General features: G+C 48.6%; 2 protein-coding genes across 4 annotated transcripts in view; one reads left to right on the plus strand and one right to left on the minus strand.

The window, feature by feature from the left end:
- LOC144767985 (uncharacterized) overlaps positions 1–6,655 on the minus strand; it is a 101,670-nt gene extending 95,015 nt beyond the window's left edge. For all 3 annotated transcript variants that reach the window (XR_013598408.1, XR_013598403.1, XM_078651370.1), the window contains exon 1: positions 6,520–6,655. The gene's annotated coding sequence lies outside the window, so the exon portion shown is untranslated. The remainder of the gene's footprint in view (positions 1–6,519) is intronic.
- Positions 6,656–6,787: 132 nt separating this feature from the next.
- Positions 6,788–13,055, plus strand: part of LOC144759197 (uncharacterized) — a 174,777-nt gene continuing 168,509 nt past the window's right edge. Inside the window, exon 1 of the mRNA XM_078646473.1 lies at positions 6,788–6,857. The gene's annotated coding sequence lies outside the window, so the exon portion shown is untranslated. The remainder of the gene's footprint in view (positions 6,858–13,055) is intronic.

A 13,055-nucleotide genomic window follows, 5' to 3' on the forward strand; every position in this document is an offset into this window, starting at 1 on the left:
TAGCCAGAATTGGGAAATTCATACATCTGGTAAAAATGGCTCTCGACTCCCACTTAACGGCAACTAATCCTAAGGGATCCGATATTGGGGTCTGCGCCCTACCGGTGGTCCCAATGATGCTAGCTCACAGCTAACTTAGCGTGTGCCTGTAAAGCAACTGGAATTCATCGGCCCCAGTCATTTAATCTTGGTTGGTCTAAGGGCCCAACGAGGAACCCACCTATCGTCAACTGGCTTTGGTGTATGAATTGATTCTACTGAACTTCTATGCGCCTCTCTTCATCTGTTGTGGAACAATAGGGTGACCATAGTCTCCTCCTTTTAAAAGAACTCTGCTCTGGACAATTGAGCAGTATTAATTGTCACTATTTTAACTCAAAGTGATATCTACTTTTTATGTGTGGATGGGGTACGTCGGGGGGGGGGGTGTTCATTAAGTTTTTTTACTGTAAAGATTTTAAGTAATCGTGCAGTCCATCAATAAAAGTGATATAAAAGTGGTGTGGAGCAGGGGAGTCCCGGAGGGGCCTGAAAAACTGTATTAATATGAGCGGCAGGGGGATCAAGAGAGGGAGCATAGCCAAGAACGTCACGGAGCCTCGAGACAATGCTTCAATGGAGGGTGACACCTGCAACAGCCGCACCCGGCAAGAGGTTAGTGGTGCTAAAAAACTGCTTGGAAAACCCAGTGGGGCCGGGGCAGACGCAGGCGCAGGCAAAGACTGTACTAATACAATTGGCGCGCCCACACTAGCCAAAATCTTTCAAGGGGCCAAAGGACAGATTAAAGGACAGAGTAAAGGATTAAGCCATAACATTAGTGCAAACAATAACCCTCTGCCGATAGTCTCCCCAGACCTGGACATAACCCTGTCTAAAACTCTTGTACCCACATTAGCCCAGGACCCTGAGATTGACGTAGTACATGGGGGGCTGGAGGTATCGTCTCAAAATAACCCTGTGGCTGCATCAGAACGAGTCGTTGGAGTGGAAGACTTTACTCCCTCATCTCCCCCAGCTGACACCGACACTGACACTGACCAGGCAGGCCAACTGGGTCTAAATGGAACACACAAGGGAGATCTACTTGCACAGAGGTCTGAGAAGCCTGGAGCCCCACTAAGTACATCCGAGGCCGGGATAATCAACTATATCCAGGCCCTGGAAGCAGCGGCTGGCTCTCAAGCTCCCTGGACCCCGGACGTAGGGCCCGAACATTTTTATTCTGTCTCTGACGGTACCGGGGCATCTTCAGACAAAGGGGGCCTTGGCTCAAGCGAAGGGGATGGCGACAGTGAGGAACAGGCCAAAGACACAGGGACAGTGCGTGCCAAAAAGGAAAGAAGCAAAGGAAAAAGAAGGAGCCAACTGAAGTGGGACTACTCAAGCTCGCAAATGTCCTACCCCCTGGATGAAGATGAGGAGGCGCAGTAGACTGACTGGGAAAAGGTAAAGAGACTGCTAGCCGCCATTGATTCATCCGAACCCTCTTTAGCTTCAATACTGGTGTCTATCAAAGAATTCCAAGAGGAGGTGCGGGCGGACAGCCAGGCAGCAAAGAATGCAGCTAAGAAAGTGCAAGGTGGCCTCAGACGTCTAAATAAAACATGCACAGACATAAGTGATCGTGTTACTATGATAGAGGGGCGCACGGAATATCTGGAGACCGAGGTTACGGCAGTCAAAAAGCAAAGCAAAGCCAACACCGCTTGCCTGGGAGATATAATGACAAAGATGGAGGAGCAGGAAAATCGTCAGCGAAGGAACAACCTACGCCTGCTGGGCATTCCAGTAGGTAAAGAGGGGGAGGACCCCAGAAGGTTTATTGTGAAGCTCCTACGAGACCATCCTACCGGGGACTGGGACTGAGAGGTGCAGAGGGCCCACCGCTTCCCCTTCAACCTAAGGAGACAGCGCGGCGGCGTCAACAGCGGCACGGAAAGTGGGCACCTAATGGTGTTTCTAGTTTATTTTGGAAACTTTATACTAAGACAACTCATCTACGATCAAGCCCGTCCTAACTCCAAAAAAGGGGCTAATGGGATCAGCTTCTTTGCTAAACCAGACTTCTGTCACCAGGCAGTGGAGCGAAGGTGGCGCCTAAGGCAACTGATTTCTCCATTTCAGCAGGCAGGAGCAGAAGCCTATCTCATGAACCCTGCCAGGCTCAAAGTCATCTTTAGCGGGAACTCTCAGGTCTTCTTGTCCGAAATTAAAGCCGGCAAATACCTTGACGAGATTAAATCTAAAAAAAGAAGTACCTAGATTAAAAGCATCAAGAGGAATGCTAAAGGAACTTGTCAAATATAGACATTAACAGATATTAACATGAAATGTCTTTCTTTTTTCTCTAAAAATGTCGTACTAATCTTAGGAATAATTCAGATCACGGTTTTTGCATTTGCTTTTTCACCTTTCCACGTGCGAGATATATTTTATAAGGGGTACTTCTTCAGCTTAACTGAAAATACTGGCCTCAGTCACACAGGGTGGCACTTAGCTGTTTTTCGACCCTATGATTAAAGAGGTGTGGCGGGTGGCTGTACTTCACTCACGGCAACCATCACTCAGGTTATACCTGATTGCTAGGGTCTCAAGGGGGGAGGGGGGCAGGAGGGGGGGAACACAAAGAAGATCAGCATGTTTCAGGGACATCCTTTGTTTCACAGTTATTCACCTATTTAGATACTTGTAACGAAGACTACGCCCAGATTAGCTTTAGAGAGAGGGGGGGGAGAGGAGACTGGGGGGAAATTGGAAAGGAAAGGAGGGAGGAGAGAAATACAATTGCAGAGATTTTCCGACTCGCCATCTCTTTAAAACAAACCATTAATGGCTAGCAAATGAATTCTTAGGTTTATTTCTGTTAACGTTTGTGGGTTGAATGATAACGGGAAAAGACAGAAAGTGGCGCATGGATTAAGGTCTTTAGGAGGGGATGTTATATGTCTCCAAGAAACCCATCTGGAGGGATCACAAAAACAGCTGTTGGACAAACTAGGCTAAAAAATCACAGGAGCTACCACACAAGGAGCAAAAATTAAAGGGGTGGGAATATTGGCTGAAAGAAAACTATCTATTAAGAGCCCAAAGGTGAAATCCGACGCACTAGGTAGATGGGTGATAGCGGAATGTTATCTTCCTACAGGCACCCCCTTCACACTATGCTCAATCTACGACAGCAATACTGACAACCCAAGCATTATTAATCAGATATCCGGGGAGCTAGCCCATTGGCCCACTCCAATAATTCTATGTGGCGATCTTAACATCAACTTGCCGCATGATCTAGAACTAGGAAGTGAAAGGAATTACAAAGGCAGGAAGCCTCTAGTCTATAAAGCATTAATTAACCTAGCGCAAACACACAGGCTTAGGGATGTTTGGTCTAAACTTAACCCTTCACAACCTGGATACACATATTTCTAATTTCCACATCAAACATTCGCCAGGTTAGATTATTTCCTGATCTCATCTTCTCTGCTAGACAAATGCACAATAGGCCTAGCCCCACGTTTTATGTCAGACCACAACCCACTCATTCTGACGGTTAGGGGGTTCGAGATTGGGAAGGACACCCCCAGGTGGAGCTTTGAGAAAGCACTTCTACAGGATACTAGCTATCGGACCCATATGCAAGCCTGGATTCAGGAGTTTCTTGAAATAAATGTGGGGTCAGCATCCAACACAGTAGTTTGGGACACGGTAAAAGCTGGTATCCGGGGGGAGACGCTAAGATTCTCAATTAGGAAGAATAAAACAGAAAAGCAGTTAATAACCGACCTACAAATAAAGCTAACTGCAGTAGAAACCGCATTAATCCAAAGGGTCCAGAACAGAGCTGAAACAGAGAATATACAAACTGAAGCAACACTGATTAAGGCTAAAATAGGAGCAATATTCTCGGAAAGAGCTGCATCTAAGTGGGCAGCCGCCCGTGAGACACTATATGAGTGTGGCGACAGTATTGGCCATCACCTCGCCGTCAAAACAAGACAAAAAACGGTAAACTGCGAAATATGTACAATCCGTCTACCTTCAGGGATAGAAACCAGTGATTTTAATAAAATACAAGAGGGTTTTCAAGATTTCCTTGGAACTCTTTACTCAGAAGGAAACACCCAGCCTGATGACTTAGCAGAGCAAGAAATTACTAACTACTTGCAGGAAATCTAACTAAGGTAACTTAATACAGGCAACTCTGCCCAGTTAGAGAATGTGCCAGAATGGGACGATATTACAGCTGCCCTATTCAGTTTACCGGATGGTAAAGCGGCGGGTATAGATGGTATCCCCGTAGAATTTTATAAGGTCTTTGCGCCCCAAATAAAGCATTTTTCGTGACATAATCACCACTATTTTTAACGGAGGGCCACCCCCTGCGTCCTGGTCTAATGCAGAAAATTCTATCTTCCAAAAAAGGATAAATCACCATTAGAAATGGGTTCTTATAGACCCATTACCTTGATAAACTGCGACTCTAAGATCTACTATAAGTTGCTCGCAATCAGACTGTCCATGGTAATAGAATCTCTGGTCTCCGAGTGGCAACATGGATTCATTCCAAAAAAGGGTACCACGGAGCATATACGGAGAGCCATTACCCTGTTTGATGCCGCACAGGTGTCAGGAGAGCCGATGTCCCTGATTTTACTAGATGCCGAAAAGGCCTTTCACCGGGTCTCCTGGCGGTTCCTGTGGGGCATCATGGAGAGGATGGGGTTTGGACAAAAGTTTACGCAGGCAGTGCAAGCACTATACTACCATCCGACAGCCTGTCTAGTGTTAAACGGGAGGCTATCCAAAAACTTTAGTATATCACGAGGCACCAGGCAGGGCTGTCCCTGCTCCCCTCTGCTGTTCCCTCTTTATATAGATCCCCTAATAAAAAAAATAGAGAAAGATCCATGAGCACACAGGAACTGCAAACAAAGATACTGGCTTACGCAGACGACTTGGCCATTACCACCCCTGATCCCGAAATTGCTATGATGGCACTAGAAGCAGAGGCCTATAGGTTTGGAAAAATCTCAGGATACGCGCTAAACATCTCCAAAACTCAGATAATACCTAATAGTGAAATTCACTGGAATAACAGCAGGGTAGTAACAAAAGCAAAGTACCTGGGAGTGACTATATCTGCAAATTTGGACAACCTGGTAGCAGAGAACTTAGTCCCTTTGGCCACTGATACGAAAAAGTCCCTTAAGGCAATTGACAATCTGCACCTTACAATAGTGGGAAGATGCAATGTAATTAAGATGACATATTTTACAAAATTACTTTATTAGTTTTGCTCTATTCTGCTAGAATTCACCAAGATACAGCTAGCAATGTTTCAATTCCAAATAGGGAGCCGCAAATATGTGTTGCCCGGGCCCCACAAATCATTAGTATATCAACGAACTAGAAGTCAGCTTCATATGCTAGTTATGAATAAAACAACCACCTTACTTTAGGGAACAAAGTGTGGATATCAAAGGGTTCAATGTACAGAACTGTGGACAAAGGTGCTTAATAAAGACATGTATACTGAGAGAAGAAACTAATATTGTTCTGTAAAAATATGCTTTTGATTCCTCCTAGCATACCTCTTAATCCATTGCAGAGACAACCTCCCACTGAATACAAACATCAAAGAACAAGGTCTGAGCAGGTATTGGTGAAAATCAGTAACAACTCCAAACGGACCCATTCTGGACGAATGTATGACGTTACAACGTATACATTTACAACACATGCACTTACAACGCAGTTTTTATATTGCAACATCCACTACAACGCATTCCATTGGATCGCACGACACTACATTGCATTTTAAAAAACTACCTTTACAACGCATTTCATTACATCGCATACTACCTTTACAACGCAAACCATTACATTGCATTTAAGGTAAGTATTGGATAGTATGGGGATACAAATTACTATTCCAACTCCTGAGGGTGCAACAGTAGGGTAGGTGTTGGATAGTGGAGGGGTAAAAATTACTATTCTATCTCCAATAGTATGCGTTGTAATGGTATGCGTTGTAATGCCTGCGTAGTAGTGAATTGCGATGTAGTATCATGCGTTGTAATGCCTGCGTTGTTGTGTCATGCCTTGTAAAGGTTGTTGCGATGCAATGCCTGCGTTGTAAGGGTAGTGCGATGCAATGGTTGCGTTGTAAAGGTTGTTTCCCATTTTCCAGATATAAAGGAGTTAAGACCACACACTGAGGCCACAGTAAATCTTTGATGTATTATAACAAGGTCACAAAGTAACCCCCTTGCACAGTACACCTCAAGTCCTGAATTTCAGCAAGGATCATAGCATTCTGGCACATGTAGCTTGGATCTAAACACTGTTAATATGGGTGCTTAAATATCATAATGCAATGTTCTTTAAAGAGCCATGGCTAAATGAAGGGATTCATATAGAACAGTGGGCCAGGTCGTCTCACAATTATTAAACATCACACACACATGTGCCTGCTGCATTCACAGCCCCCCCCGCCCGCCCCTCTAACGCCTCACTGACCTGCTGACAGTGAAGGGACCTGCAGACAGGCTCCTCCTTGCGCTGGACAGACGGACAGAGCACCAGGGCTTCTCCCTCCTCTGCTTCAAGCTGGGCTCCGCTGCTAGTGCTGATTCTGCCGCCGCTGACCCGGAAGCAGACACGTGTGAGAGGGCGGGGGCGGGGCTTCATTCCGCCTCCGCTGCTCGTGCTGACGCTACCCCCGGTGACCGGGACACTGTTCATCTCTCAGGCCTGAGGAGAGCTCCATCGGCTCCGTTGCTTCTGCCCCGAGTGACCCGGAAGTGAAACCGTTCCTGAGTTTCCAGCAGTGAAGGAGAAGAAACCCAGGAGAGAGGGTGAGACTGAGGAGGAGAGGAGGGAGGCACAGAGGGGGCGGAGGGGAGGGGGAAGGAGGGAGGCAGGGGAGGGGGAAGGAGGGGGGCGGGGAAGGAGGAGGAGGAGGAGGGAGGGGGCAGAGGAGGGAGGGGGGAGGAGGGAGCGGGGAGGAGGGAGGCACAGAGAGGGCAGAGGGGAGGAGGAAGGAGGGGGGCAGAGAAGGAGGAGGAGGAGGAGGAGGAGGGAGGGGGGAGGAGGGAGGGGGGAGGAGGGAGCGGGGGGGGGGGGAGGAGAGTACTGACAGGAATGCGCGCCAAAAGTAAGTTTCACAGATTGCTGGTTTCACTTTGCAGAAACATTTGCCACAGGGGCAGAGGAGGGAGGGGGCAGAGGAGGGAGGGGGAGGAGGGGGCAGAGGAGGGAGGGAGGGGGAGGAGGGGGAAGAGGGGGAAGGAGGGGGAAGAGGGGGAAGGAGGGGGAGGAGGGGGCGGAGGGGGAGGAGGGGCAGGAGGAGGGGGCAGAAGGAGGGAGGAGGAGGAGGGACGGAGGCAGGGAAGGGGGCAGAGGAGGGAGAGGGGAGGAGGGGGCAGAGGGAGGGGGAACAGTGGAGGAAAAGGGCTGCAGAGGAGGGGGTGAGGGGGCAGAGGAGGGGGTGAGGGGGGCAGAGGAGGAAGAGGGAAGGGGGCAGAGGAGGAAGAGGAGAGGGGAGGGGGAGGGGAGGGGGGCACAGAGGGGGGGCCACAGAGGGGGGAAGGGGCAGAGGAGGGAGGGGGAAGAGGAGGGAGGGGGAGGAGGGGGAAGAGGGGGAAGAGGGGGAAGGAGGGGGAAGAGGGGGAAGGAGGGGGAGGAGGGGGCGGAGGGGGAGGAGGGGCAGGAGGAGGGGGCAGAAGGAGGGAGGAGGAGGAGGGACGGAGGCAGGGAAGGGGGCAGAGGAGGGAGAGGGGAGGAGGGGGCAGAGGGAGGGGGAACAGTGGAGGAAAAGGGCTGCAGAGGAGGGGGTGAGGGGGCAGAGGAGGGGGTGAGGGGGGCAGAGGAGGAAGAGGGAAGGGGGCAGAGGAGGAAGAGGAGAGGGGAGGGGGAGGGGAGGGGGGCACAGAGGGGGGGCCACAGAGGGGGGAAGGGGAGGGGGAAGGAGGGGGGCACAGAGGGGGCAGAGGAGGGGGAGTTGGGGGGGCAGAGAAGGGGGGCACAGAGGGGGAAGAGGAGGAGAGGGGGGAGATGGGCAAAGGAGGGGGTGAGGGGCAGAGGAGGGGGGTGAGGGGCAGAGGATGGGGGTAAGGTTGCAGAGGAAGGGGTATGAGGGGCAGAGGAAGGGGGGCAAAGGGCAGAGGAAGGGGGGCGAGGGGCAGAGGAAGGGGGGCGAGGGGGGCAGAGGAAGGGGGGGCGAGGGGGGGCAGAGGAGGGATGGGGAGGAGTGAGTGAGGGGGATCTTAGGAGCATCTGAGGCAGAGGAGGCGGGCAGAGGGGGGGGGAGTCTTAGTGGACCCGGTGGGCTTTAAGGTGGGAGTGAAATAAAACAGGCAAGACTTGGCCTTCTATAGATATTTTTAAATATCATATCCAAATATTCTTCTACCATATGTTAGAATGTTATTAGTGATGATTCGCTCAGCAATAAATATCTGTTATAGACATACGCTACCCAAGAAACACGTTATGTCTCAGTGATGCGAGACCTTTTACTGCAACTCTTGTAACTCGGCCGTGAGTCGGTTTGACAGTAAAAGACCTCTTTCCTCGTCTTACACCCTCTAGTGCAGGATACAGTAAAAGGCCTCTTTCCCCGTCTTACACCCACTAGTGCAGGTTACAGTGAAAGGCCTCTTTCCCCGTTTTACACTCTCTAGTGCAGGTTACAGGGAAAGGCCTCTTTTCCTGTCTTACACCCTCTAGTGCAGGTTACAGTGAAAGGCCTCTTTTCTGTTTTACACCCACTGGTGCAGGTTACGGTAAAAGCCTCTTTCCCCGTCTTACACCCACTAGTGCAGGTTACAGTGAAAGGCCTTTTTCCCCGTCTTACACCCACTGGTGCAGGTTACAGTAAAAGGCCTCTTTCCCCCGTCTTACACCCACTTGTGCAGGATACAGTAAAAGGCGTCTTTCCCTGTCTTACACCTAGTGCAGGTTACAGTAAAAGGCCTCTTTCCCTGTCTTACACCCTCTAGTGCAGGTTACAGTAAAAGGCCTCTTTCTCTGTCTTACACCCTCTAGTGCAGGTTTCAGTAAAAGGCCTCTTTCCCCGTCTTACACCCACTAGTGCAGGTTACAGTAAAATGCCTCTTTCCCTGTCTTACACCCACTAGTGCAGGTAACAGTAAAATACCTCTTTCCACGGCTTACACCCACTAGTGCAGGTTACAGTGAAAGGCCTCTTTTCCTGTCTTACACCCTCTAGTGCAGGTTACAGTAAAAGGCCTCTTTCCCCGTCTTACACCCACTTGTGCAGGTAACAGTAAAATACCTCTTTCCACGGCTTACACCCACTAGTGCAGGTTACAGTGAAAGGCCTCTTTTCCTGTCTTACACCCTCTAGTGCAGGTTACAGTAAAAGGCCTCTTTTCTGTTTTACACCCACTAGTGCAGGTTACGGTAAAAGCCTCTTCCCCGTCTTACACCCTCTAGTGCAGGTTATAGTAAAAGGCCTCTTTCCCTGTCTTACACCCTCTAGTGCAGGTTACAGTAAAAGGCGTCTTTCCCCGTCTTACATCCACTAGTGCAGGTTACAGTAAAAGGCCTCTTTCCCTGTCTTACACCCTCTAGTGCAGGTTACAGTAAAAGGCCTCTTTCCCTGTCTTACACCCTCTAGTGCAGGTTACAGTAAAAGGCCTCTTTCTCTGTCTTACACCCTCTAGTGCAGGTTTCAGTAAAAGGCCTTTTTCCCCGTCTTACACCCACTAGTGCAGGTTACAGTAAAAGGCATCTTTCCCTGTCTTACACCCTCTAGTGCAGGTTACAGTAAAATGCCTCTTTCCCTGTCTTACACCCACTAGTGCAGGTTACAGTAAAAGGGCTCTTTCCCCCGTCTTACAGCCACTAGTGCAGGATACAGTAAAAGGCCTTTTTCCCCGTCTTACACCCACTAGTGCAGGTTACAGTAAAAGGCATCTTTCCCTGTCTTACACCCTCTAGTGCAGGTTACAGTAAAATGCCTCTTTCCCTGTCTTACACCCTCTAGTGCAGGTTACAGTAAAAGGCCTCTTTCTCTGTTTTACACCCTCTAGTGCAGGTTTCAGTAAAAGGCCTCTTTCCCCGTCTTACACCCTCTAGTGCAGGTTACAGTGAAAGGCCTCTTTTCCTGTCTTACAACCACTAGTGCAGGTTACAGTAAAATGCCTCTTTCCCCGTCTTACACCCACTTGTGCAGGTTACAGTAAAATACCTCTTTCCCCCGTCTTACACCCACTAGTGCAGGTTACAGTAAAATACCTCTTTCCCCCGTCTTACACCCACTAGTGCAGGTTACAGTAAAATACCTCTTTCCCCGTGCTGTCAGTGTTAGGCGCAGTGCTGGGGGCTCCCACTCCTGATGGGATATTTCACAAAGCCGCTTTAAGAGATGCGTGGAATTGCGTCAGTATGTGGGCGACGAGAGTGGCGTTCTCATAATGCTTTGTTCCGTTTACCACAGAAAAAAACACAAACTTGTAATAACAAGCATTGGCATAGCCAATAGGTCTCGCCTTTGGTACCTTATAAGTATTTAGCTATGCAGCACAATATCCTTGGTGCAACAACATCAACTGTTCCATGGCTAAACACTTATAAGGTCCCAAAGGCGAGACCTATTGGCTATGCCAATGCTTGTCTTATGCAAGGGGATGGTGTTTGGGGGGGGAACCTTTGTATGCGGGAGCTTGTTGTGGGGAGGTTAGTTTTTCGAGGGGCTGTTTGGAGGGGCCTTGTTGCATGGGTTGGCTTATGGATGAGAGTACGTGAAGCTTCTTGGGGTCGTCTTGTTTTAATGTGGGAGCAGGTGGGGAAATCTTGTTTTGGTGTGGGGATGGTTGGTGAAGAACCTTCTAGTATGCTGTGGCTTGTTGAAAGTGCTTGACTAGACATGTGTGTTTGTGTATGGGGGCGTCCCTGCTTGGAAGTTGTGGCTCAATAGAGTATTGCTTGGACACAAACCTATTGGGTGTCTTCATCGAATGGCTGTTGAGGGTTGTTATTTTAATTGTGTGTGTGGGGGGGGGCTCGTTGGGAAATAGTTTGCTTGGAAGTGGAGACTGGTTGTGAAGAGCTTGATGGGTTGTTGGGGCTGGCTTTCTTTGGGCGTGGGGCTCTCTGGGGTATTGTGTAGGCATGTGGGTTGCTGGGGGCAGTCTCCAATGGATGTGGGTTGTGGCAGGTGGCTATATGGTTGAATATGGGGAATGGATGGGGTGTTCTCCTTAAGATGTGGGTGTTCACAGGGCTAATTTTGCTTGGCTTTTGGGACTGGTTGCGGAAGTGTTATTTTAGTGTTATGCAATGTAGAGCTTGGGAAGAGCTTGCCACGGTGTCAGTCCATTTGGTGGTTTGCTCTTGATTGAACATGGAATCACTATGGGATATTGCGTGGGTGCTGTTGAGGAGGGTTGTTCAGGACGTTGGGCTTGGTGTACCTTGAAATTGAGTTTTGATTGGTATTGTTTTGGTTGCATGTGGTGCATGGCTGTGCTGATAGTAAGGTTTGTTTGGAAGAGGGTTGGTAGATATGAGGGTTGGACTTACTCAGACACACGGAATGTTGGAAAGTAGCTGTTAATTGGTCTTATTTTGGCTGGGTGTGGGGACTGCTTAAATCGACTTTGACTGGAGAGTGGGGCTGGATCGAGGGAGCATGCATGGACGAGGGGGCTGGTTGGGAGTTGACCTTACTGGCGTATACATCGTCCTTCATCTGATGGTGATGTTGATGGCACTTACTTTGTTTATCTGCTGCCAGCACATGTTGGTGGTCATGCTCAAAGGAGGGGTGCACTGAAGTGGTTTACCAGGGGTTGCGTTTTGCGCACATGTGGATGATAGTTTGGGTGCTTTACCTTTCGGTGGGATGTGAGGGCTCGTTTGATGTCGTTCCCTAGGGTTTATTGGTAGGGAGTCTCGCGGGAGTCTTTTCATAGCAGCTAGAGCAGTTTTATCAAGAGGTCGGAGTGCTGAAATCATGGAGCGCTGAAATCCTGAAACTACGCACCAGCATGAACTACTCCGCTCAGTATCATCTGTGTAGGTGTGGGGGGAGGCAGCGCCAGTGTGGGGGGAGGTGCGCTCTCACCGCACCGCTGGTAAGGAGAGGCATGAAGACAGGCGCACACTAAAGAGACGATAAAAAGAGAGAATGGGAGCGACCCCACACCCAAGAGAAGGGGTACCACAGGTAATTAAAGAGCAAATCTCTCCTGGGAAATTGATTTCGTTGTACTAATTGATCCTAACCATCCATACTCATGTACTCAAAATCATTTATCCCCAAGATTATAACGTCCCCGATCACAACCACAAATAGAGACAACCAGGGCCCCAATAGTCAGCTAGGCAGAACAATACTCATGATATGCAAAAGTAAATGAATTTAATATAATGTATAGAACTTACACAATGATTAAAAGTACTTACACAAAAATGTATTTCATCTGATACATACGTAATAAAAAACACCAGTGTGCTAGCAAGATAAACAAATAAAATAAAAAATGAGAGAACAACAAACAACAATATATAATCAAAAAAATTCAAGAATTTGTTACTCCATGTAGGATTCATTGTTGTATTATCTCTTGGGTGTCCATGAATCATATCATTTAGTCACTACCCAATCAAATCCTTGGGTGTAACACCCAATAGTACGTCGACACGTTCGATGGCCTTTATATTATTATGCGCCACCTTCCTCAGGACATTGTATATAGAATGTTCTCTTTCAATTTAAAAACACCAGTAAATCCTCACAATCTCACTGGAGTGGTACAGGAACTGTATCCACAATGTAGATGTACTCGCCGGGCACCTTGGGGCTCCAATTATATCTTGGTGCTGGCACGCTCACTGCAGGGTGGTGTGTCCTCTGCCGGGAAATTGTTAAAAATGAAGCGGGGCTCCTTGGGGCTCCAAACGATTCTACAGTCGATACGGTAACTCAGGGGTTATCTATCCTCCCATGCGGTGTAGCCAATCCTTTTAAGCATCAATGAAATTTCTTTTAATGGTGATAAGGATTTAAGTGTTTTTCTTTAAAA

Source organism: Lissotriton helveticus, chromosome 1_1, assembly GCF_964261635.1.
Source record: "Lissotriton helveticus chromosome 1_1, aLisHel1.1, whole genome shotgun sequence".
NCBI lineage: Eukaryota > Metazoa > Chordata > Amphibia > Caudata > Salamandridae > Lissotriton > Lissotriton helveticus.